The 25,516-nt window shown below is 45.2% G+C and overlaps 1 protein-coding gene across 2 annotated transcripts in view; it reads right to left on the reverse strand.

The window, feature by feature from the left end:
• LOC137095350 (protein ELFN1-like) overlaps window positions 1-25,516 on the reverse strand; it is a 314,403-nt gene that overhangs the window by 277,026 nt on the left and 11,861 nt on the right. Inside the window, exon 1 of one of the 2 annotated variants that reach the window (XM_067461899.1) lies at window positions 2,717-3,068. The exons of the other annotated variant lie outside the window; for it this stretch is intronic. The gene's annotated coding sequence lies outside the window, so the exon portion shown is untranslated. Of the gene's footprint in view, window positions 1-2,716; window positions 3,069-25,516 lie in introns of those variants that run through there. 2 annotated transcript variants of the gene reach the window in all.

Consider the following 25,516-nt stretch of genomic DNA (forward strand, 5'->3'; position numbering starts at 1 on the left):
AAATGGGTGGGGAGGGGGTAGCAGAGGAAGATGCTTGCACACTGCTTATTGTTGTTGTTGTTGTTATATTATTATTATTATTATTATTATTATTATTATTATTATAGTATTATGTATATGGAAAAGGGCTTTGGCAAGTGACACCAGCTCTATTTTCTTCTTCTTCCGCTATTAAAGGATCACTTTCATATAGCTCAAGCTCAGAGCACTAGGTGCTTTCCAACAGCCGTCAAGGACTACATCCATCCTTATAGATTTCCCAAAAACTTAGCAGCAGTCCTCATGAGTCGGGTAGAAAAGCAGAGATTTTCACAATGTATTCAATATACATCAGTGGTTCTCAACCTTTCCAATGCTGCAACCCCTTAAAACAGTTCCTCATGTTGTGGTGACCCCCAACCATAAAATTATTTTCATTGCTACTTCAGAACTGTTATGAATTGTAATGTAAATATCTGATATGCAGGATGTATTTTCATTCACTGGACCAAATTTGGCACAAATAACCAATTTTGTCATTTGGGAGTTGTAGTTGCTGGGATTTATAGTTCACCTACAATCAAAAAGCATTCAGAACTCCACCAGCGATGGAATGGAACCAAACATGGCACACAGATCTCACATGACCAACAGAAAATACTGGAAGGGTTTGGAGGGCATTGACCTTGAGTTTTGGAGTTGTAGTTCACCTCCATCCAGAGACTCAAACAATGATGGATCTGGACCAAACTTAGCACGAATACTCAATATGCCCAAATGTGAACACTGATGGATTTGGGGGGAAATAGACTTGACATTTGGGAGTTGTAGTTGCTGGGATTTATAGTTCACCTACAATCAAAAAGCATTCTGAACGCTACCAATGATGGAATTGAACCAAACTTGGCACACAAAACTCCCATGACCAACAGAACATAATAGAAGGGTTTGATGGGCTTTGAGCTTGAATTTTGGAGTTGTAGTTCACTTGCATCCAGAGAGCACTGTGGACTCAAACAATGATGCGTCTGCACCAAACTTGACACAGATACTCCATATGCCCAAATATGAACACAGATGGAGTTTGGGGGAAAAAGACCTTGACATTTGGGAGTTGTGGTTGCTGGGATTTATAGTTCACCTACAATCAAAGAGCATTCTGAATCCCACTGATTGAATTGAACCAAACTTGGCACACAGAACCCCCATGGCCAACAGAAAATACTGTGTTTTGTGATGGTATTTGGCGACCCTTCTGACACCCCCTTGCGACCTCCCCAGGGGTCCCAACCCCCAAGTTGAGAAACTCAAGGCAGCTTACACATTTAGGTAACAATCCAATGCCATGTAGACATACATACATAGTTAAATAAGGATATACATTGAAATGATTTTCACAATCATATATTCAACATGTATAGTTGTCAACAATATATTCGAACGCAAAGCAGTTTTGTAAGGCTTTGGTCTTGTGGTCGATCAATAAGACCCACTGGCTTTACAAAAGACCTACTCCTGCTGAGTTTTTTGGGAGGCTGACTGTTGGGCACATCCCTTCCAACATGGTCTGGATTTTTCTGTACTTTTCCTTCTACAGAAGCGTTTCTCAACCTGGGGGTGGCTAGGGGGTGTCAGAGGGGTCACCAAACACCATCAGAAAACACAGTGTTTTCTGTTGCTCATGGGGTTCTGTGTGGGAAGTTTTACCCAATTCTATCATTGGTGGGGTTCAGAATGCTCTTTGAACTATAAATCCCAGAAACTACAACTCCCAAATGTCAAGGTCTATTTCCCCCAAACTCTACCAGTATTCACATTTGGGCATTTTGAGTATCAGTGCCAAGTTTGGTCCAGATCCATCATTGTTTGGGTCCAAAGTGCTCTCTGGATGTAGCTGAACTACAACTCCAAAACTCAAGGTCAATGTCCACCAAACCCCTCTAGTATTTTCTGTTGGTCATGGGAGTTCTGTGTGTCAAGTCTGGTTCAATTCCATTGTTGTTGGAGTTTAGAATGCTCTTTGATTGTAGGTGAAGTATAAATCCCAGCAACTGCAACTCCCAAAGGACGAAGTCAATCCCCCCAACCCCACCAGTATTCAAATTTGGGCACATCGGGTATTTGTGTCAAATTTGGTCCAGTGAAATACACCCTGCATATTTACATGATTATTCATAACAGTAGCAAAATTACAGTTATGAAGTAGCAACAAAAATAATTTGATGGTTGAGGGTCATCACAACATGAGGAACTATATAAAGGGGTCGCGGCATTAGGAAGGTTGAGAACGACTGTACAGCTTTTTCCCTGATGCCTCCAGGATTGTATTGATTTTTTTTCTTCATATGAGATGCATCCTTTCTCCGGCAAGATGTTCCTCCTCCAAAGTCAGATCAAAGGGAAATAAGCACAACTTAGAGCAGGCATCGGCAAACTTTGGCCCTCCAGGTGTTTTGGACTTCAACACTCACCATTCCGAACAGCCGGTAGGCTGTTCGGAATGGTGGGAGTTGAAGTCCAAAACACCTGGAGGGCTCAAGTTTGCCTACGCCTGACCTAGACAATATTCTGAGTTAGCTGCTAGAGTTTTCACTCCTTCCATTTCCCTATACAGATCCCTAGATTCTCCTACCAAAGCCATCCTTGCAAACATACCTTGGAAAGAACTGCAGAATACACCAGACCACCTCCAACTCAAGAGCCAAAGTGGAGCGTTGAGAAAGGAGAATTTCCCTACCTTTCCATGGAAATCCAGCTGGAGTTTGCAGGGATCCCACTCTCATTTATTGTGGTGGGGATTTCCTGCCCCCTGAAGAGATCTCATCCTTCCCAGAAGCGAGTCTCCATGAGTTCTGCAAGCGATAACTTTGAGCCGCTCGGAGGAAGCATTTCCCGGCAAGTGTGCAAGGCCCATGGTGAGCCTCAATGCGGCTTCCCTACTCCTTCCTTCCTCTCTGTCTGGATCTCTCTTTCCTTCTCTCTCACCTTCTTCTTGTTCTCCCTGCCTGATCTTCAGGGGCTAAGTGATCTCATCTGCCCAAACAGCTCCCAGCTGCTGCTGCTTCTGTGCTTCTGATGACTCAGCCGCTCCCCTCCTCCTTGGCATCTGTCCCCAACTGGATGTTCTGCTGAAGTGTGATCTCTCACAAGCAAAGGGGAAGGCAGCCCGGATGGCCACACAAACACACACACACCCAAAATAAAAAACCAAGTCGCTTCCGGCATCCTTTCCTCTCGCCCTGCTGTTCTTAAGCACACCTTTATTTCCCCTAATCCAGTGTTTCTCAACCTTCCTAATGCCGCAACCCCTTAATACAGTTTCTCATGTTGTGGAGACCCCCAAACATACAATTATTTTTGTTTCTACTTCACAACTGTAATTTTGCTACTGTTATGAATCGTCATGTAAATACCGTATCTGATATGCAGGATGTATTTCCATTCACCGGACCAAATTTGGCACAACAGTGACAAATGCAAGATACTGCACTTTGGCAGGAAAAACAAAATGCAAAGATACAGAATGGGGGACGCCTGGCTCGAGAGCAGTACGTGTGAAAAAGATCTTGGAGTCCTCGAGGACAACAAGTTAAACATGAGCCAACAATGTGATGTGGTGGCAAAAAAAGGGATTTTGGGATTTTGGCCTGCATCAATAGGAGCATAGTGTCTAGATCTAGGGAAGTCGTGCTATCCCTCTATTCTGCTTTGGTTAGACCACACCTGGAATATTGTCTCCAATTCTGGGCACCACAATTCAAGAGAGATATTGACAAGCTGGAATGTGTCCAGAGGAGGGCGACTAAAATGATCAAGGGTCTGGAGAACAAGCCCTATGAGGAGTGGCTTAAGGAGCTGGGCATGTTTAGCCTGAAGAAGAGAAGGCTGAGAGGAGATATGATAGCCATGTATAAATATGTGAGAGGAAGCCATAGGGAGAAGGGAGCAAGCTTGTTTTCTGCTTCCTTGGAGACTAGGACGCGGAACAATGGCTTCAAACTACAAGAGAGGAGATTCCATCTGAACATGAGGAAGAACTTCCTGACTGCGAGAGCCGTTCAGCAGTGGAACTCTCTGCCCTGGAGTGTGGTGGAGGCTCCTACTTTGGAAGGCTGGATGGCCATCTGTCAGGGGTGATTTGAATACAATATTCCTGCTTCTTGGCAGGGGGTTGGACTGGATGGCCCATGAGGTCTCTTCCAACTCTTTGATTCTATGATTCTATGATTCCGAACTCTACCAACGATGGAAATGAAACCATCTTGGCACACAGAACTCCCATGACCAACAGAAAATACTGGAAGGCTTTGGTGGGCACTGACCTTGAATTTTGGAATTAGAGGTAGTGTGCATCCAGTTGCACCAAGAGGGAGAGGGAGAAGGAGGGGAGGAGTTATGTTATGAAATTTTATTTTTATTATTTTTATTTTATTTTCATTGACCTTGAGTTTTGGAGCTGTAGTTCACCTACATCTAGAGAGCACTGTGAACTCAAACATTGATGCATCTGGACCAAACTTGGCATGAATATTCAAATGCGAACACTGATGGAGTTTGGGGAAAACAGAGCTTGACATTTGGGAGTTGTAGTTGCTGGGATGTATAGTTCACCTACAATCAAAGAGTATTCTGAACTCCACCAACAATGGAATTGATCCAAACTTGACACACAGAACTCCCATGACCAACAGAAAATACTGGAAGGGTTTGATGGCCATTGACCTTAAGTTTTGGAGTTGTAGTTCACCTGCATCCAGAGAGGACTGTGGACTCAAACAATGATGTATCTGGACCAAACTTGGCACCAGTACTCAATATGCCCAAATGTGAACACTGGTGGAGTTTGGGGAGAATAGACCTTGACATTTAGAAGTTGTAGTTGTTGGGATTTATAGTTCACCTACAATCAAAGAGCATTCTGAACCCCACCAATGATAAAATTGGGCCAAATTTCCCACACAGAACCCCCATGACCAACAGAAAATACAGTATTTTCTGATGGTTTTTGGTGACCCCTCTGACACCCCCTCACAACCCTTCCAGTGGTCCTGACCCCCAGGTTGAGAAACACTGCCCTAATCCAAAGCTTTTCCAGATGCACTGGGACAATTCATTGTTTTCTACCTCAGAAAGGAGAAGGTAGCTCCATCCAGGACAGAAACAACTTGGCTGTCCAGGGAAGTTACTTTGATTGTTGCTAATGGAGTCTGGACTCCATTGCCTGGATTTTAAAATTCTTTGTGTGCCTCTTAGACTTGGAATGGGCCAACTTGGGCCCTCTAGGTGTTCTGGGCTTCATCTTCCACAATTCCTAACAGCCTTAGACCCCTTTCTTTTTCCCCTCAGCCACTTAAGAACACATAAGACAAGGTTCTCCAAGTTTCTTTTCCCTTTGGAAGAAAGACAAAATCAGAGTTGGAAGAGACCACAGGGCCATCCAGTCTAACCCCAATCTGCCAAGCAGGAAAAACTCAATCAAAGCTCCCTCAAGAGTTGGCCATCCAGTCTCTGTCTAAAATCCTCCAAGGAAAGATCTTCCATCAGACTCTGAGGCAGTGAGTTCCACTGCTGAACAGCTCTTCTTACAGTCAGGAAGTTCTTCCTAATGTTCAGATGGGCTCTCCTTTCTGTCATTTGAACCCAGGTAAAACTCAACTCCATATCATCATAGGTAGCAAGAACCAAAGGACAAGCCTGGCATGAAATAGCACCATTGGTTACATAGAAACAGCTCTTCAAAGGTGCAAAATCATAGAATCATAGAATCATACAGTTGGAAGAGACCTCATGGGCCATCCAGTCCAACCCCCTGCCAAGAAGCACGAATATTGCATTCAAATCACCCCTGACAGATGGCCATCCAGCCTCTGCTTAAAAGCTTCTAAAGAAGGAGCCTCCACCACACTCCGGGGCAGTGAGTTCCACTGCTGAACGGCTCTCACAGTCAGGAAGTTCTTCCTTGTGTTCAGATGGAATCTCCTCTCTTGTAGTTTGAAGCCATTGTTCCGCGTCCTAGTCTCCAAGGAAGCAGAAAACAAGCTTGCTCCCTCCTCCCTGTGGCTTCCTCTCACATATTTATACATGGCTATCATATCTCCTCTCAGCCTTCTCTTCTTCAGTCTAAACATGCCCAGCTCCTGAAGCCGCTCCTCATAGGGCTTGTTCTCCAGACCCTTGATCATTTTAGTCGCCCTCCTCTGGACACATTCCAGCTTGTCAATATCTCTCTTGAATTGTGGTGCCCAGAGTTAACGTAGTTTGATAAGATTCAGTGCTATGACACCCCAGGAGTTGCAGTTTGGTGAGGAACCAACACTTTTTGGCAAAGGATTAGAAAACTGCAACTCCCAGAATCATGCCACATCAAGCCATGGCACTTCAAGTGATGTCAAACTACATTATCTCGACAATGTCGATGCACCCCAAGATTTCAGGGTCTAGTGGCTGAGGATGGAAAGGAAGGGACCTGAGGCTGTTAGGAATTGTGGGAGTTGAAGTCCAAAACACCTGGAAGGATGACCCAAGTTTTCCCATGTCTGTTGTATCATCATGTTGACATGGGAGTCGTCAACCGCTGCAATGTTGAGAGAGACCTCTTAGTGGCTGAGAGAAAAAGAGCAACCATAAAATGCAAAAGCAGAGTAGGAAGAAAGCATATTTTCCCCATCCAGGTTGAGGATCCTTTATTTGAAATACCTGGAACTAGAAATATATCGTATTTTGCACCTTTTCTTCCAGATTGTGGAATACTTGCGTGCACATCACGAGCCACCTTGGAGATGGGGCCTGAGTCAAGTGCCGATGTTTGTTTATGCTACGTAGGCACCTGAAATATGTAGCTTGGAGGTGTTTTTGAACCCTTTTGTGCATGACGCAAAGCCTGTTTTGTCACAGCACCCGAAAGTAAAGGGATCATTCTCCCAGCCACATATATGGAGAATTTTTGGAGCATTTTGCCATTCCAGATAAGGGATGCTCACCACAGAAAGGCCTTTTTTGGTTCGCTCTCTCTTTTGCAAGGCTGGGATTACCGTCTCGGTTGTTTTAGCAGCGTGATCCCCCTCTGCCCCTGTGTGTTCAAAATAAATAAATTTGTACCAACAGCACCCTCCTCCTTCCCAACCTGACCTTTCCGTGCTAATCTTCCCTTCAGGGGAGGCCTTAGATCTTGTCCCTCCGAAAGATAAAACAGGATTTCTCCAACCAGACAGGGAAGAGCCACGTCTTATCACAGCTCCGATCTCTGGTACTGCAATGTTTTCTTTTTTCCCCTTCTCTCCTCGGCTCCTTGAAAACAGCCAAATCCAGAGTTTTATCTGGCTGTATCTCCAAGGCAAGAAAATAATCACAATTCAAAATAAAATAAAGAGAGAGAGAAATCAAGCCCTTATTCAGCCAACGCTCTGACTGAGTCAGGAAGGAAAGGAACTGGGGAATTCAAAGACAGATTTCCTGGGAACCAGATGGAAGTTTTTGGACTGCCACTCCCATTATCCTATATTATGACTCCATTTTGAGATAAATCAAGAGGAAGCGGAATCTTCCACCTGTCACTACATTTTATTTTGTAAAGCTACTCTTTGAAAGAAGGCTTTACTGGTCAGCTTGCCCTCTCTTCTCCTAGCTCCATTCATCATCAAAATTCGGCTAGGAAAAATGGCTTCTGGAATTACCTCCCCCAAATCAGAACATATGCCACCATAAACACATCTCATCTAATTTTGGAAGCTAAGCCAGGCCAGAGTAGAAGGATGGGAGATCACTACAGATGGAAGACTATCAGGGATCTCCTAGTAGAGCTCAGGAAAATGTCCCCCTTCAAGCTCTGGAGACCTTCAGCTTGTCAGTGTAGACAAGTTCACCTCTCTCCTTCCTTTCTTCCCAGTTTCTGCCTCCACTTCCCTTCTCTTCTCTCCTTCCTTCTTTCCTTCCTTGGCTTCTGCCTCAGTTTCTCTTCTCTTCCCTCTCTCCTTCCTTCTTTCCTTACTTCCCTGGTTTGTGCCTTGGCTTCTCTCCTTCCTTCCTTCCTTCCTTTCCTCCAGCTTCTCTTCTCTTCTCTTCCCCTTTCCCCCTTCCTTCCCTCCCTCCCTCCCTCCCTCCCTCCCTCCCTCCTTCCTTCCTTCCTTCCTTCTTTCCTTCCTTCCTTCCTTCCTTCCTTCCTTCCTTCCCTGGCTTCTACTTTTGTTTCTCTTTCCTTCCTTCCTTCCTTCCTTCCTTCCTTCCTTCCCTGGCTTCTACTTTAGTTTCTCTTCTCTTCTCTCCTTCCTTCCTTCCTTCCTTCCTTCCTTCCTTCCTTCCTTCCTCCCTTCCTCCCTTCCTCCCTTCCTCCCTTCCTCCCTTCCCTGGTTTGTGCCTCGGCTTCTTCTTTCCTTCATTCCTTCTTTCCTTTTCCCCTGTCTTCTGCCTTGGCTTCTCTTCTCTCCTTCCTTCTTTCCTTCCTTCCTTCTTTCCTTCCTTCCTTCCTTCCTTTCTTCACTCCAGCTTCTCTTCTCTTCCCCTTCCTTCCTTCCTTCCTTCCTTCCTTCCTTCCCTGGTTTGTGCCTCAGCTTCTCCCCTTCCTTCCTTCCTTGCCTGGCTTCTGCCTTCGTTTCTTTTCTCTTCTCCTTCCTTCCTTCCCTGGTTTGTGCCTCACCTTCTCCTCTTCCTTCCTTCCTTCCTTCCTTCCTTCCTTCCTTCCTTTGTTCCCTGTCTTCTGCCTTGGCTTCTCTTCTCTTCTCTCCTTCCTTCTTTCCTTCCTTCCTTTCTTCACTCCAGCTTCTCTTCTCTTCCCCTTCCCCTTCCTTCCTTCCTTCCTTCCTTCCTTCCTTCCTTCCTTCCTTCCTTCCCTTGCTTCTGCCTTGGCTTCTCTTCTCTTCTCCTTCCTTCCTTCCCTGGTTTGTGCCTCAGCTTTTTCTTTCCTTCATTCATTCCTCCCTTCTGTCCTTCCTTTTTTCCCCTGGCTTCTGCCTCGGCTTCTCTTCTCTTCTCTCCTTCCTTCCTTCATCTCTCTCTGGAACCCACCATTCCTCCATTATATCCCTTCCCTCCTTCTCACACCCTCACTTCCCTCTCTCCTTTGACTGAGAGCCTTTCCACAGAATCAAATAACCCAGAATATCAAGGCAGATAATCCACAATATCTGCTTTGAACTGGATTTTTTGAGCACACACTGCCTTTTAATACAGTTCAATGTAGATTTTATAAAGCTGTGTGGAAGAGCCTTTGAGGGAAGTCATTCTACCCCTCTATTCTATTTTGCCTTGGTCAGACCACACGTGGACTCACATTATGTCCAATTCTGGGCACCACAATTAAAGGAAGATGTTGATTCTAAGATGGAATGTGCCCAGAAGAGGGCGACTAAGATGATCAAGGGTCTGGAGAACAAGCCCTATGAGGAGCGGCTTAAAGAACTGGACATGTTTAGCCTGCAGAAGAGAAGGCTGAGAGGAGACATGATGAGGGCCAGGGATCAAGATGTGAACAGAAGTCATAGGGAGGTGGAGGCAAGCTAGTTTTCTGCTTCCTTGGAGACTAGGACGCGGAACAATGGCTTCAAACTACAAGAGAGGTGATTCCATCTGAACATGAGGAAGAACTTCCTGACTGTGAGAGCCGTTCAGCAGTGGAACTCTCTGCCCCGGAGTGTGGTGGAGGCTCCTTCTTTGGAAGCTTTTAAACAGGGGCTGGATGGCCATCTGTCAGGGGTGATTTGAATGCAATATTCCTGCTTCTTGGCAGAATGGGGTTGGACTGGATGGCCCATGAGGTCCCTTCCAACTCTAGGAGTCTATGATTCTATACTAATACAACCAATACATCTGGAGGGCATGCTATCATTTCTCTTCCACTCTCCATCCTTTAAGCTCCCAGGACAGGGTGCAATATAAGCAAAAGGAAAAGTTATTTGAAAAGGAAACACACAGCATTAAAAAAAAAAAAAGAATACCCAACTGCCCTAATAAAAGCCAGCAATAAAATTTTCAATTACAATTTCCATTACAAAGGTAGACTGAGAAGTTACACAAATTAAAAAAGTTATGCCTTCGCCGGGCACCAAAGGCTTGTAAATCAGGCACCGGAATGGCAGCAAAGCCCGAAGAGAAAAAGCAAGACGGGTGGGATTTAACTTGGAACCTTTGGCATGCAAAGTATCAGGAAATGTATTGTCGAAGGCTTTCATGGCTGGAATCACTAGGTTCTTGTGGGTTTTTTCGGGCTATAGGGCCATGTTCTAGAGGCATTTCTCCTGACGTTTCGTCTGCATCTATGGCAAGCATCCTCAGAGGTAGTGAGGTCTGTTGGAAATAGGACAGTGGGTTTATATATCTGTGGAATGACTGGGGTGGGGCAAAGAGCTCTTCTCTGCTGGAGCTAGGTGTGAATGTTTCAGCTGATCACCTTCATTAGCATTTGAAGGCCTGCCTGAGCCTGGGAAAACCTTTTGTTGGGAGGTGTTGAGATGTGCCTGGTTGTTTCCTCTCTGCTGTTTTGCTGTTGTAATTTTAGAGTTTTTTAATACTGGTAGCCAGATTATCAGGAAATGTCCCTTTTCTTTGGGGGATTTTGGGTCTTGTTTCAAAGGCATTATCCAAGATCCTGAAGATATTAAGAGAATAGGATAGCAAAGCAGTTGAACTACTAAGCTGCAGAACTTGCTGATCAGAAGGTCGGCGGCTTGAATCCGGGGACCAGGGTGAGCTCCCACTGTTAGCCCCAGCTTCTGCCAACCTAGCAGTTTGAAGACACGCAAGAATGTAAGTAGATCAATAGGTACCACTTTTGTGGGAAAGTAACAGCGTTCCATGCAGTCATACCTGTCACATGACCTTGGAGGTGTCTGGGGACAACGTCGGCTCTTCGGCTTAGAAATGGAGATGAGCACCACCCTCCAGAGTTGGACATGACTAGACTTATTGTCAAGGGGAAACCTTTACCTTTACTTTTAGGATTCTTTACCCTGGCTATTTACAGTCATGCTGGACACATGACCTTGGAGGTGTCTATGGACAACGCCGGCTCTTCAGCTTAGAAATGGAGATGAACACCACCCTCCAGAGTTGGACACGACTAGACTTAATGTCAAGGGGAAACCTTTACCTTTACTTTTAAGATTCTTTACCCTGGCTATTTGCAGTCATGCTGGTCACATGACCTTGGAGATGTCTATGGACAACGCCGGCTCTTCGGCTTAGAAATGGAGATGAACACCACTCCCCAGAGTTGGACTCGACTAGATTTATTGTCACGGGGAAACTTTTACCTTTACTTTTAGGATTCTTTACCCTGGCTATTTGCAGTCATGCCGGTCACATGAGCTTGGAGGTGTCTGTGGACAACGCCAGCTCTTCGGCTTAGAAATGGAGATGAGCACCACCCCCCAGAGTTGGAAATGACTAGACTTAATGTCAAGGGAAAATCTTTACCTTTACTTTTAGGATTCTTTATCCTGGCTATTTCCAATGACAATTCATATTAAAGTCCAGAATGGACTCACCGTGCCCACAACATGGTGATCGCCCGCTTGGCAAATGTGAAAGGATGCCGGAGAAGAAAGATGAATAAATGCAGGAAGAGGAATAGCAAATCCCCCCTTTGCTTGCTTTGACCAAAGTGGATTTTTCTTCTGGCTGTGTTAGGTCCCTCGGCTGTATCTTGCAAAAAAAAAGGCAAAGGTGAGGGTTGTCAATCTGAGCCCAGCTCCCACATTGGGATTGCACGGCATAAATCTCCCTGCGCAGAGCTGAGCTCTCATTACGCCGTGGAGCTCTGGTGCTGAATGGTAATGTTGTGCAATTGAACACACGGCCAAATCTGCAAGGAAATGTGCAGCAAAGAATCTCAGAGCCAAAAAAAGTCATGTCATCCAACGCCCTACGTGCAGGAAAACACAATGAAAGCAGTCCTGAACGATGCCCATCCAACATATTAGTTGCTATGTTGTTGTTAGTAGTTGCTATCGTGTTGGCTTCAACTTATCATTATCCTATGAATGGAGGACTCTTGGGTTGCCTTTGTATCAACAATCCTGAATTCTTGCTAGCTTATGGGTGAAAGATTTGTATAGAGAAGGCATGGCTTTGCATTCTTCTGAGGATGAGAGAGTGCAGCTTGGCTGAAGTTGCCCATTTGGTTTCCATGACCAAGTGGGTATTCAAGCCCTGACCTCCACAGTTAGAATCATAGAATCATAGAATCAAAGAGTTGGAAGAGACCTCATGGGCCATCCAGTCCAATCCCCTGCCAAGAAGCAGGAGTATTGCATTCAAATCACCCCTGACAGATGGCCATCCAGCCTCTGTTTAAAAGCTTCCAAAGAAGGAGCCTCCACCACACTCCGGGGCAGAGAGTTCCACTGCTGAACGGCTCTCACAGTCAGGAAGTTCTTCCTCATGTTCAGATGGAATCTCCTCTCTTGTAGTTTGAAGCCATTGTTCCGCGTCCTAGTCTCCAGGGAAGCAGAAAACAAGCTTGCTCCCTCCTCCCTGTGGCTTCCTCTCACATTGTTGTAGTTCAAGACTCAAACTACTATACTAAACTTGCTCTATTGCCTTATGTATTGTTGTTGTTGTTTCTAGATAACCATTTTCTCATGATAGGGCCAAAGTATGACAATCCTAATTGATTTCAACAGAAAGGAGGAAACTATGAAAATAAACAAAATCTGACTACCAGTATTAAAAAAAACTCTAAAATTACAACAGCAAAACAGAGGGAAAACAATCAGGGACATCTAGTCACCTCTCAACAAAAGATTGCCCCAGGCACTGCCAGGCCATCAAATGCTAATCAAGGTGGTCAGTTGAAACATTCACACCTAGCTCCAACAGACAAGAGTTCTTTGCCCCACCCTGGTCATTCCACAGATATATAAACCCCTTTTCCTAGTCCCAATAGACCTCACTACCTCTGAGGATGCTTGCCATAGATGCAGGCAAAATATCAGGAGAAAATGCCTCTAGAACATGGCCATATAGCCCGAAAAAACCTACAACAACCTATAATTTTGCTACTACTATGAACCGTAATGTAAATATCTGATATCCAGGATGGATTTTCATTCGCTGGACCAGATTTGGCACAAATACCCGATACCGCCAAATTTGAATACTGGTAGGATTGGGGGAGGGGGACTGAAGTTGTCATTTGGGAGTTGTAGTTGCTGGGATTTATAGTTCACCTACAATCAAAGAGCATTCTGAACTCCACCAACAATGGCATTAAACCAGACTGGGCACACAGAACTCCTATGACCAATAGAAAAGACTGGAAGGGTTTGGTGGACATTAACCTTGAGTTTTGGATTTGTAGTTCACCTACATCCAGAGACTCAAATAATGATGGATCTGGACCAAACTTGGCACAGATACTCAATATGCCCAAATGTGAACATTGGTGGAGTTTGGAGGGAAATAGACCTTGACATTTGGGAGTTGCAGTTGCTGGGATTTTTAAACCAACCAGAGCCACCTTGCTCAAATCACACTCTCTCAACCTCACGACAAAAGCCAACTGCCCTCTGAACAAAGATCTAGCCATGGAAACCCCATGAGAGGGTGGCTATAAGTTGGAAACAACTCAAGAACAACAACAACAATCAATCACAGCACTTATTTGCCGTCCATTTTGCAAGCGAACAGTCAGAGTGACGTTTTGTCCAAAGCCTCAAATCATGAAAGGTTTTCCAATGTCACTCTTCAGCTTCAGAGAAAAGAAACCACTCAGCTTTGAAGCTCAAACTTTGATTCCACGGGCTTTCCGGACTCAAGGGCCGGCGGCGCCCACATTGTGACAGACCGAGTTTAATATCAAGTGGTCTGAGCCGGGTTCCCAAATCTCTATTAGACGCCCTTTCATGTTGGCAGTTTTGTGTGGAAATACTGTCAGATATGAACTGCTTCCTGTCAAACGCTTTAGAGGTGGTTTCAGACATTGCAATTCCTTCGCCTCTCTCCGATGCTGGTCAGAGATGAACTTGCTTTGATTGAGAAGAGATGGGCAAGTGCGCATTTCTGTCAAATGCTGTCAAATCCTTTCCAATCTTTTTGTATTGGCTGCAGATGGAAAAAAAGATTTAAGAGGACGTTCCCCTGTTTATATGGTCCCCACCATTCACTGGAATCATTGCCCATCCTCGCTAGGTTTTTGAAGCATCGCCAGGAAAGACGCAATTAAGAAGCAGTATATAATACTGGGTTGTTGTAGTTTTTTTCGGGCTATATGGCTATGGTCTAGAGGCATTCTCTCCTGACATTTCGCCTACATCTATGGCAAGCATCCTCAGAGGTAGTGAGGTCTGTTGGAACTAGGAAAAACGGTTTATATATCTGTGGAATGACCAGGGTGGGACAAAGGACTCTTGTCTGCTGGAGCTAGGTGTGAATGTTTCAACTGACCACCTTGATTAGCATATAATGGCCTGACAGTGCCTGGAGCAAACTTTTGTTGAGAGGTGATTAGATGTCCTTGTTTGTTTCCTCTCTGTTGTTGTGCTGTTGTAATTTTTAGAGTTTTTTAAATACTAGTAGCCAGATTTTGTTCATTTTCATGGTTTCCTCCTTTCAATATAAAATAGTCATCGATTATTTGACTCAACTCCCAAACTTCCCCAAAGACTTGCAATTGTATGTATTGTCAAAGTTTTCATGGCTGGAATCACTGGGTTGTTGTGAGTTTTCCAGGCAGTATGGCCATGTTCCAGAAGCATGCTCTCCTGACATTTTGCCCACATCTATGGCTGGCATCCTCAAAGGTTGTGAGGTCTGTTGGAAACTAGGCAAGTGAGGTTTGTATTGGGTTGTTGTAAGTTTTCTGGGCTGTATGGCCATGTTTCAGAAGCATGCTCTCCTGACATTTCGCCCGCATCTATGGCTGGCATCCTCAAAGGTTGTGAGGTCTGTTGGAAACTAGACAAGGGAGGTTTATATTGGGTTGTTGTAAGTTTTCTGGGCTGTATGGCCATGTTCCAGAAGCATGCTCTCCTGACATTTCACCCGCATCTATGGCTGGCATCCTCAAAGATTGTGGGGTCTGTTGGAAACTAGGCAAGTGAGGTTTATATTGAGTTGTTGTAAGTTTTCTGGGCTGTATGGCCATGTTCCAGAAGCATGCTCTCCTGACATTTCGCCCGCATCTATGGCTGGCATCCTCAAAGGTTGTGAGGTCTGTTGGAAACTAGGCAAGTGAGGTTTATATTGAGTTGTTGTAAGTTTTCTGGGCTGTATGGCCATGTTCCAGAAGCATACTCTCCTGACATTTCGCCCGCATCTATGACTGGCATCCTCAGAGGTTGTGAGGTCTGTTGGAAACTAGGAAAATTGGGTTTACATATTTGTGGAATGTCCAGGGTGGGAGAAAAAAACCTCTTATCTGCTTGAGGAAAGTGTGAATGTTGCAGTTGGTTAGCTTGATTAGAATTGAATTGCCTTGCAGCTTCAAAGCCTGGCTGGTTGCTGCCTGGGAAGATCTTTTGTTGGGGGGTATTAGCTGGCCCTGTTTGATTCTTGTCTGGAATTCCCCTGTTTTTTGAGTGTTGCTCTTTATTTACTTATTTACTTATTTACCATATTTGTATACCACCCTTCTCAGGCCAAAGGCAACTCAGGGCGGTTCACAGTTGGCAACAATTTAATGTATTGTTTAATGCCTCAACAATTATAATCAAGTAAAACAATAATAAAATACAGTTAAAACATTTAGCATAAAATATAAAAATTGTGGAAACTAGGAAAATGGGGTTTACATATCTGTGGAATGTCCAGGGTGTGAGAAAGAATTCTTGTCTGTTTGAAGTAGGTGTGAATGCAGATGCCTGCCATAGATGCAGGCAAAACATCAGGAGAGAATGCTGCTGGAACATGGCCACACAGCCCAGGAAATTCACAACAACCCATTCGCAATTACAGTCAGAAAAAGTATGTTTTTCCCCCAATAATTGAAAAAGTAACTTTTCTGAGCATCATTCTACTGTACTTGGGACTATAGTGCAAATATATATAAGTCACCCCTGGGCTGAGAATGTTGGTAGAAAAATACAATCAGGGACATCTAATCACATCTCAACAAAAGATTGCTCCAGGCACTTCCAGGCTATCAAATGCTAATCAAGGTGGTCAGTTGAAACATTCACACCTAGCTCCAGCAGACAAGAGTCCTTTGTCCCACCTTGGTCTTTCCACAGATATATAAACCCATTTTCCTAGTTCCAACAGACCTCACTACCTCTGAGGAGGCTTGCCATAGATGCAGGCGAAACGTCAGGAGAGAATGCCTCTAGAACATGGCCATATAGCCCGAAAAAACCTACAACAACCCAGTGATTCCAGCCATGAAAGCCTTCAACAATACATTAATACAGTGTGTGTGTGTGTGTGTTTATATGTATGTGTGTGTGTGTGTGTGTGTGTATATATGTGTGTGTGTGTGTGTGTGTGTGTGTGCGTGTATGTGTGTGTGTGTATATGTATATGTATGTGTGTGTGTGTGTATAATGTTTTTGAGCCCTGCCCCAATTTGAAATTGGAGATCGGAACTGTTCTGAGCACGAACAGTTTGGAAACATTGCAGACGAAGTAATTTTTCTGAGTTGTAAGTTTTTCGAGCTGTGGGTTCATGTTCCAGAAGCATTGAAACAATCAGGGACAGCTAATCACCTCCCAACAAAGGATTCCCCCAGACAGTAAGAAGCCACACCTTGAAACTGCTATGCTGTTAAGAGCTAATCAAGGTGGCTAGTTTCTCCATTCACACCTAACTCTAACAGACAAGAGTTCTTTCTCCCACCCTGGACATTATTCCACAAATATATAAACCTCATTTAGTTTCCACCAGACCAGACAATCTTTAAGGGTGCCTGCCATAAATGCAGGCGAAACGTCAGGAGAGAATGCTTCTGGAACATGGCCAGACAGCCCGAAAAACGTACAACAACCCGGTGATTCTGGCCATGAAAGCCTTCGATAACTGTATTGTCGAAGGCTTTCATGGCCGGAATCACTGGGTTGTTGTAGGTTTTTTCGGGCTATATGGCCATGGTCTAGAGGCATTCTCTCCTGACGTTTTGCCTGCATCTGTGGCAAGCATCCTCAGAGGTAGTGAGGACCTCCAACAACCTCCAACAACCCTTCGATAACTTTTCTTAGTATGTTCTGGTCGCCATTCTGAAAATTTCTCTCCTGGGGCCAAATCTATTTTTTCTTTCTGGAATTCATTGTGAAAAAGTATATATTTTGTTAAAGTTTTAAGTCATTTAAAAAGCGAATTCTCCAACTAGGAACTTGGCAAACGAACCCCAAAGCTCACCCTTGTCAAAATCACGGCACGCCGAGAGTTTTCCCTTCCTTGATGCAGCCTATGCTTCGTCGTCGTCGTCGCTGCGGTGTTTTGATCAATGCATTTCCCCATCAAAGAGGTTTCAAAGATGGGAGAAGAGCATGAATAAAAATGGCGCAGCCTTGGAGATGCTCCGTGCTTCCACAAACAAAATCCAGTTGTCCTTTTTCAAAAAGCCTCCAAAATCAATGGAGAATGTTTGCGATCAGAATTCCTCATCAGAAAATCATAAAGCAAAGCACAGCATTGGATATGTTCTGAGGCTGCAACTCCTAGCCAGAAGAGCCAAGGAGGAGGAATGCTGGGTTTTGTAGTCCGACATCTGGAAGGCCATCTAATCCTTGCGCTTGATTGCAGAAACAAGAACAAATCAATGTGTTGTTGAAGGCTTTCGTGGCTGGAATCACTGGGTTGCTGTAAGTTTTTCGGGCTGTATGGCCATCTACCAGAAGCATTCTCTCCTGACATTTCGCCTCCATCTATGAGACGCATCCTCACAACCTCTGAGGATGCCTGCCATAGATGCAGGTGAAACTTCAAGAGATAATGCTTCTGGAAGATGGCCATAGAGCCCCAAAAAATTACAGCAACCCAAGAACAAATCATCTGAAGCTGTGAAATCACTGTTATTCTGTGGTTGTTGTAGGTTTTCTCGGACCTCACTACTTCTGAGGATGCTTGCCATAGATGCAGGTGAAACGTCAGGAGAGAATGCCTCTAGAACATGGCCATATAGCCCAAAAAAACCTACAACAACCCAGTGATTCCGGCCATGAAAGCCTTCGACAATACACTGTTATTCTGTATTTTGCACAGATTGTGGAGAAGTAAACTTTTTGTGATTACAACTCCCAAAAATCCCCTATGAAATAAGGACATTGCTATTTGGATCTGTGTTTCTCAAATTTTCCAATGTCGCGACCCCTTAATACAGTTCCCCATGTATTAGTTCTCACAACCTCTGAGGATGCCTGCCATAGATGCAGATGAAATGTCAGGAGGGAATGCTTCTGGAACATGGTCATACAGCCCAAAAAACCTACAGCAAACCAAGAACAAATCGCTTGAAGCTGGCTGTGAAATCAGTATTATTCTGTATTTTGCACAGAATATGGGGACGTAAACGTTGTGTGACTATAAAGGAAATAAGGACATTGTTATTTGGATCTGTATTTCTCAACTTTCCCAATGTTGCGACCCCTTAATACAGTTCCTCATGTCGTGGTGACCCCCAACCATACATTATTTTCGTTGGGTTGTTGTAGGTTTTTTCATGCTATATGGCCATATTCTAGAGGCATTCTCTCCTGACGTATCACCTGCATCAGGAGAGAATGCCTCTAGAACATGGCCATATAGCCCCTCAAAAAAAACCTACAACAACCCAGTGATTCCAGCTATGAAAGCCTTTGACAATACATTATTTCATTGCTACTTCATAACTGTAATTTTGCTACTGCTATGAATCGTAATGTCAGTATCTGAGATGCAGGATGTATTTTCGTTCACTGGACCAAATGTGGCACAAATACCCGTTATGCCCAAATTTGAATCTTGGTGAGGTTGGGGGGGGGGGTTGATTATGTCATTTGGGAGTTGTAGTTGCTGGGATTTATAATTCACCTACAATCAAAGAGCATTCTGAACTCCACCAATGATGGAATTGAACCAACCTTGGCACACAGAACTCTCATCACCAACAGAAAATACTAGCTCCAGTAGAGAAAAGCTCTTTGCCCCACCCATTGTCCTAATTCCAACAGATCTCACTACCTCTGAGGATGCTTGCCATAGATGCAGGAAAAACGTCAGGAGAAATGCCTCTAGAACATGGCTCTATAGCCCGAAAAAACCCACAAGAACCTAGTGATTCCAGCCATGAAAGCCTTCGACAATACTGTGTTTGTTGGGCATTGACCTTACGTTTTGGAGTTGTAGTTCACCTACATCCAGAGAGCACTGTGTACTCAAACAATGATGGATCTGGACCAAACTTGGCACAAATACTCAATATGCCCAAATGTGAACAATGGTGGAGTTTGGGGGAAATTGCCATTGACATTTGGGAGTTGTAGTTGCTGGGATTTACAGTTCACCTACATTAAAAGAGCATTCCGAACTCCACCAACATCAGAATTCGGCCAAACCACCCACACAGAACCCTCATGGCCAACAGAAAATACTGTGTTTTCTGATGGTCTTTGGTGACCACTCTGACACTCCCTTGTGACCCCCTCCAGGTTGAGAAACACTGCTCTAGATCCATTTGTGCCTCTTGCAATGAGATGCTGCAAATGTTACAGCCCTTTATTCACTCCTCATCATTACCCAACCCGACTACATATCCAACAGCCTAGGTTACCTAGGGATGATGGGAATTGTAACCCATCAACAGAGAATGGGAAGGAGAAGAAGGCTCTGTCATAGACATTTGTCAGTGGTTTGCTGTCATAGAATCACAGAGTTGGGAAGAAACCATGTGGGCCATCTAGTCCAACCCCTTGTCAGGCAAGAAAAGTACAATCAAAGCACCCCTGACAGATGGCCACCCAGACTCTGCTTAAAAGCCTCCAAGGAAGGAGCTAGTACAGAGGAGGAGATGTTTTTCCAGGTATAATAACTCCCCGTGAAAGGAACTGAATGCTAGCATGGCATAGGGGTCTGAGTGTTGAACTGGATTCTAGAAGGCCAGGGTATTAATCCCTGCTCAACTATGGAAAGCCATTGAAAGTCACACTCTCTCAGCCTCTGAGGAAGGCAAAGGAAGACGTGGTTCAAATAAGTCCTGCTAAGAAAATCATAGGAAAGTGCCCACAAATCAGAGTCAACTCAAAGATGCTTTCAGCAGACAAGGCTTCCGGGAGACAAGGATCTGCATCCTTAATTACAGCTGTGAGAATCCACTGGCTGATCTTGCCCAAGTCACACTCTCTCAGCCTTAGAGGATGCCTGATCTCATGAACTCTTAGCAGGAAAGGTTGCCACTGAAGTCAGAATGTAACAACATCTAATGAAAAGAATTAGGAGTCAATGTAGCACCATAGATTGAGCATTGGACTACAACTCTAGAGCCCTGGAATGTGGAACCACAATTCTAGAGACCAGGAATGTTGAACTACAACTCTATAGAGACCAAAGAAGGCTGAACAACTCTAGAACCCAGGAAATGCTGAACTGAGACTCTAGAGACCAGGGAACATTGAAGTACAACTCTATAGCGGCCACAGGATGCTGAACTACAACTCTATAGAGACCACAGAAGATTGAACTACAACTCTAGAAACCAGAGAACATTGAACCGCAACTCTTGAGAGCAGGGAACATTAAACTACAACTCTAGAGACCAGGGAACGCCGAACCACAACTCTAGAGACCAGGGAACACTGAACTACAACTTTAGAGAAACCAAGGAATGTTGAACTACAACTTTAGAAACCAGGGAATGTTGACCTGCAACTCTAGAGACCAGGGGCTATGACTCTAGAGACGAGAGAAGGTTGAACTACAACTCTAGAGATCTGGGAAGGTTAAACTACAATGCTATAGAGACCAGAGAAGATTGAACTACAACTCTAGAGAGCAGGGAAGGTTGAACTATGACTCTAGAGAGCAGAGGAGGTTGAACTACAATTATAGAGACCAGGAAATGCTGAACTACGACTCTAGAGAGCAGGGAAGGTTGAACTACAAGTCTAGAGAACAGGAAATGCTAAACTACAACTCTAGAGACCAGGGAACATTGTACTATAACTTTAGAGAACAGGGAATGCTGAACTACAATTCTAGTGAGCAGGGAATGCTGAACTACAATTCTAGAGAACAGGGAATGTTGAACCACAACTCTAGAGACCAGAGAACACTGAACCACAACTCTAGAAACCAGGGAATTCTGAACTACAACTCTAGAAACCAGGGAATGTTGACCTGCAACTCTAGAGACCAGGGAACGTTACACTATGACTCTGGAGACAAGAGAAGGTTGAACTACAATGCTATAGAGACCAAGGAAGGTTGAACTACAACTCTATAGAGGCCAGGGAAGATTGAACCACAACTCTAGAGACCAGAGAACATTAAACTACAACTCTAGAGAGCAGGGAAGGTTGAACTACAACCGTAGAGAGCAGGGAAGGTTGAACTATAACTCTAGAGAGCAGGGAAGGTTGAACTACAACTGTAGAGAGCAGGGAAGGTTGAACTATAACTCTAGAGACCAGAGAACATTAAACTACAACTCTAGAGAGCAGGGAAGGTTGAACTACAACCGTAGAGAGCAGGGAAGGTTGAACTATAACTCTAGAGACCAGAGAACATTGAACCACAACTCTAGAGAGCAGGGAATGCTGAACTACAACTCTAGAAACCAGGGAATGTTGACCTGCAACTTTAGAGACCAGGGAACGTTACACTATGACTCTGGAGACAAGAGAAGGTGGAACTACAATGCTATAGAGACCAGGAAAGGTTGAACCACAACTTCATAGATACCAACGAACACTGAACCACAACTCTAGAAATCAGGGAACATTGACCTGCAACTCTAGAGACTAAGGAACGTTAAACTACAACTCTAGAGAGCAAGGAGGTTGAACCATGACTCCAGAGCCTTCCTGGACAAACCAAACACTCTCAACCTCAGAAAACCTTGCAATGGGGAGTCACCTGAGATCCTCCTAAGTCTGAAAAAGAGTGAGAAGCACACAAAACAACCACGGTTGCTCCTTTTTTCCCTCCAAGTAGCCGGAAAACCTCAAATCCCCAAGTTCCTTGTGGTGAGTTCTGAATCCTCCCTTCCCTCGGTGCATAGTAGGGTTGCCCCAAGTCTGCAGCACTTCTGGTTCCAATCAGGAGCAGGAGAGGCACGAAGGCGATGCTGCTCGACCTCTGGCAACAGGAAGCCCACCCTTGCCCCCACGTTTCCTCCCACTCGGTGCTTCCTTGCAGCCCAGAGGAAGGAAGGCACGGAAGCCCCCCCCCCCCCCTCCGCCCCCCTGGAGCTGCACGGAGATGCCATTCGCTCTCAGTCCGAATCGATGCCGGGGGCAGGAAAGGCTCCACGCTGGTTTCTTCGATTTAGCGCGCTAATGACATTTCGCCTTGGAAAGCCGGGGGAGAAAAGCAGCCCAGGGAAGAAGGGAGAGCGGAGAGAGGGAGGGGGAAACAGGGGGGTCTCCCTTCCATAGACCCCCCTGGACGACATCTAGGGAATCCAAGGGCAGGGCTAGAACCTCAAGGCTAGAACTCAAGCCGACAGAGAAGGAGACTCCCCATCCCACAGCTTGCCCTCTCCTCAATGGGGCATCAGATCTCGAAACAGGGCTCTCAAGGGTCATTCTCTCCGTCTTCTCTTCTCCCAACGCTCTGGTTGAATATGCCCTCGCCACCTTCGAGGTTCAGGCATCCGGCTTTCTCGCCTTTGCACTTGCCTGGTTTCCAGACTGGGAGGAAAAGAGGGAAGGCGGGTTCCGACAACCTGCGGGCGAACACGCGTCTACCTCGGCGGGATCTGCGGGCGCCCACTCTCCAGAGATGCCTTGAAAGCTGGGACTGGGAAAGGAAGAGCGAAGAGGAGGAAGAGGAGGAGGGGAAAGACGGAGAAGAGGGAGAGGAGGAAGAAGAAGACTAAAAGGAGGAGGAAGAGAGGAGGAGAAGGAAGAGGTGGTAGAGGAAAAAGAGAGAGAAGAGGCAGAGGAGGAAGAAGAAGACTAAAAGGAGGAGGAAGAGAAGAGGAGAAGGAAGAGGTGATAGAGGAAAAAGACAGAGAAGAGGAAGAGGAGGAAGAAGAAGACTAAAAGGAGGAGGAAGAGAAGAGGAGAAGGAAGAGGTGGTAGAGGAAAAAGACTGAGAAGAGGAGGAAGAAGAAGACTAAAAGGAGGAGGAAGAGAAGAGGAGAAGGAAGAGGTGATAGAGGAAAAAGACAGAGAAGAGGAAGAGGAGGAAGAAGAAGACTAAAAGGAGGAGGAAGAGAAGAGGAGAAGGAAGAGGTGGTAGAGGAAAAAGACTGAGAAGAGGAGGAAGAAGAAGACTAAAAGGAGGAGGAAGAGAAGAGGAGAAGGAAGAGGTGATAGAGGAAAAAGACAGAGAAGAGGAAGAGGAGGAAGAAGGGAAAATTAAGGGAAAAGGAGAAGAGAAGAGGAGAGGAAATTAAGGGAAAAGAGGGAGAAGAGAAGGAAGAAGAAATTTAAGAGGAGAAGAAAGAGAAAGAAGTAGAGGAGGAGGAAGAAGAAAAGGAAGACGGGAAGCAGGAGACTAAAAGGAGGAGGAAGAGAAGAAAAAGGAGGAGGAAAAGGAAAGAGGGGGATGAATGAAACCAAAAGCAGCAGGAGGAAGCAGAAGAGGAGGAGGAGAGGAAGAGGTAGAGGGAAAGACGAAGAAGAGGAAAAGGGAGATGGGGAAGCGAGAGGGGAGAAGAAGAGTAAAAGGAGGAGAAAGAGAAGGAAAAGAAGAGGGAGAGGGGGATGAACGAAACCAAAAAGGAGGAGGAGGAAGCAGAAGAGGAGAAGGTAGAGGGAAAAGGTGGAGAAGAGGAAGAGAAGGAAAAGGAAGAGGGGAAAGAAGAAGACTAAAAGGTGGAGGAGGAAACAGAAGAGGAGGTACAGGAAAAGACGAAGAGGAGGAGGAAAAGGAAGATGGGGAAGGAGGGAAGAAGGAAACCAAAAGGAGGAAGATGAAGCAGAAGAAAAGTTGGAGAAGCGGAGGAGGTAGGGGGAAAAGACAGAGAAGAGGAGGAGGAAGAAGAGGAAAAGGAAGAGGGGAAAGAAGAAGACTAAAAGGAGGAGAAAGAAAAAGAAGAGGAGGAGGAGGAAAAGGAAGAGGGGAAAGAAGGAAACCAAAAGAAGGAAGATGAAGCAGAAGAGGAGGAGGAGGAGGAGAGGATGTAGAGGGAAAAGATGGAGAAGAGAAGAAGGAGGAAGAAAAAAGGAAGAAGAGGGGGAAGAAGACTACAAGAAGGAGAAAGAAAAGGAAGAGGAGGAGGAAAAGGAAGAGAGGGAAGAAGGAGACTAAATGGAGGACGAGGAAGCAGAAGAGGAGGAGCAGGGGAGGAAGAAGAAAGGAAAGAGAAGAGAGGAGGAGATAGGGGAGAGGAGGAGGAGTAAAAGGAAGAGGGGAAGGGGAAGAAGAAAACTAAGAGGAAGAGGAAGAGAACAGAAGAGACGACGGACGAGGAGGAAGAGAAAGATGAAGAGGGAGAACAGAAGAGAAAGAAGGAGGGAGAGAATGGGGACCCCCAACTTCCCTTTCAGGGGGGCAGAGAAAAGGAAGGGACATGACTGGAAACCGAGGAAAGAAACCCACCCAAATAAGGAGTAAACCTGAGAGGCAGCCTCCAACTTCCTGGCCAGAAAAGAGGGAAGAAGGATTTCCTGGACGCTTGGCAGTCCAATATCCATGATGATGGTGATGGTGGTGATAATAAGAAGTGTTATTAACTTGGTGGCATCAACATTCTCCAAGAGGGAAAGACCTTCAACAGGCCTGATTAGACAATGCCCATGCCGCCATGTTATTTTTCCCCTTCCCATCTCTTGAGTTGTATTTCCTCTCTGACCTGTTTGTCCTTCCTTTCAAAACATTCACTCAAGGAAGGAAGGATTCCATGAAAAATACCCTTTCAACCCTCCCTTAATAGACGTCATCCATACTCAGTGAGGGCCGCTGCCTTGCCTCCCTCCTCCCGGCCTTTGAAACACTGGAATCAATTTATATTAATGATCTCTTTATTCACCACTGCAAACGTTTGAATATTTAATTTGCTGCAAACAGGCAAGAAATGCATCAAGTGGAGGGGAGTGGGACTCCTCCTCATTTCCTCTCCGAACAAGAATCCCTTCCTTCAATGTACGCCTTCCTCAGCACTGGGGTGGGTTTGGCTCAAGGAGAAACACCAAACAAGGAGCATCTACACTGTGGAATGAATGCAGTTTGACACCACTTGGATGCTTATAGGTTCAATGTCATGGGATTTGTAGTTTTGCCAGCTCTTGAGTCTTCTCCACCATCCTCACATCAAAGAGGGTTGATGTGAGGATTCCAGGGCATTGAGTCAAGGGAGTTCAAGTGGTCGCAAACTACATTCCTCCTACAGTGTAGATCAGGCATGGGCAAACTTGGGCTCTCCAGGGGTTTTGGACTTCAACTCCCACAATTCCTAACAGCCGGTAGGCTGTTAGGAATTGTGGGAGTTGTAGTCCAAAATACCTGGAGGGCCCAAGTTTGCCCATGCCT

This window comes from Anolis sagrei, chromosome Y (genome assembly GCF_037176765.1).
Source record: "Anolis sagrei isolate rAnoSag1 chromosome Y, rAnoSag1.mat, whole genome shotgun sequence".
NCBI classification, from domain to species: Eukaryota; Metazoa; Chordata; class Lepidosauria; order Squamata; family Dactyloidae; genus Anolis; species Anolis sagrei.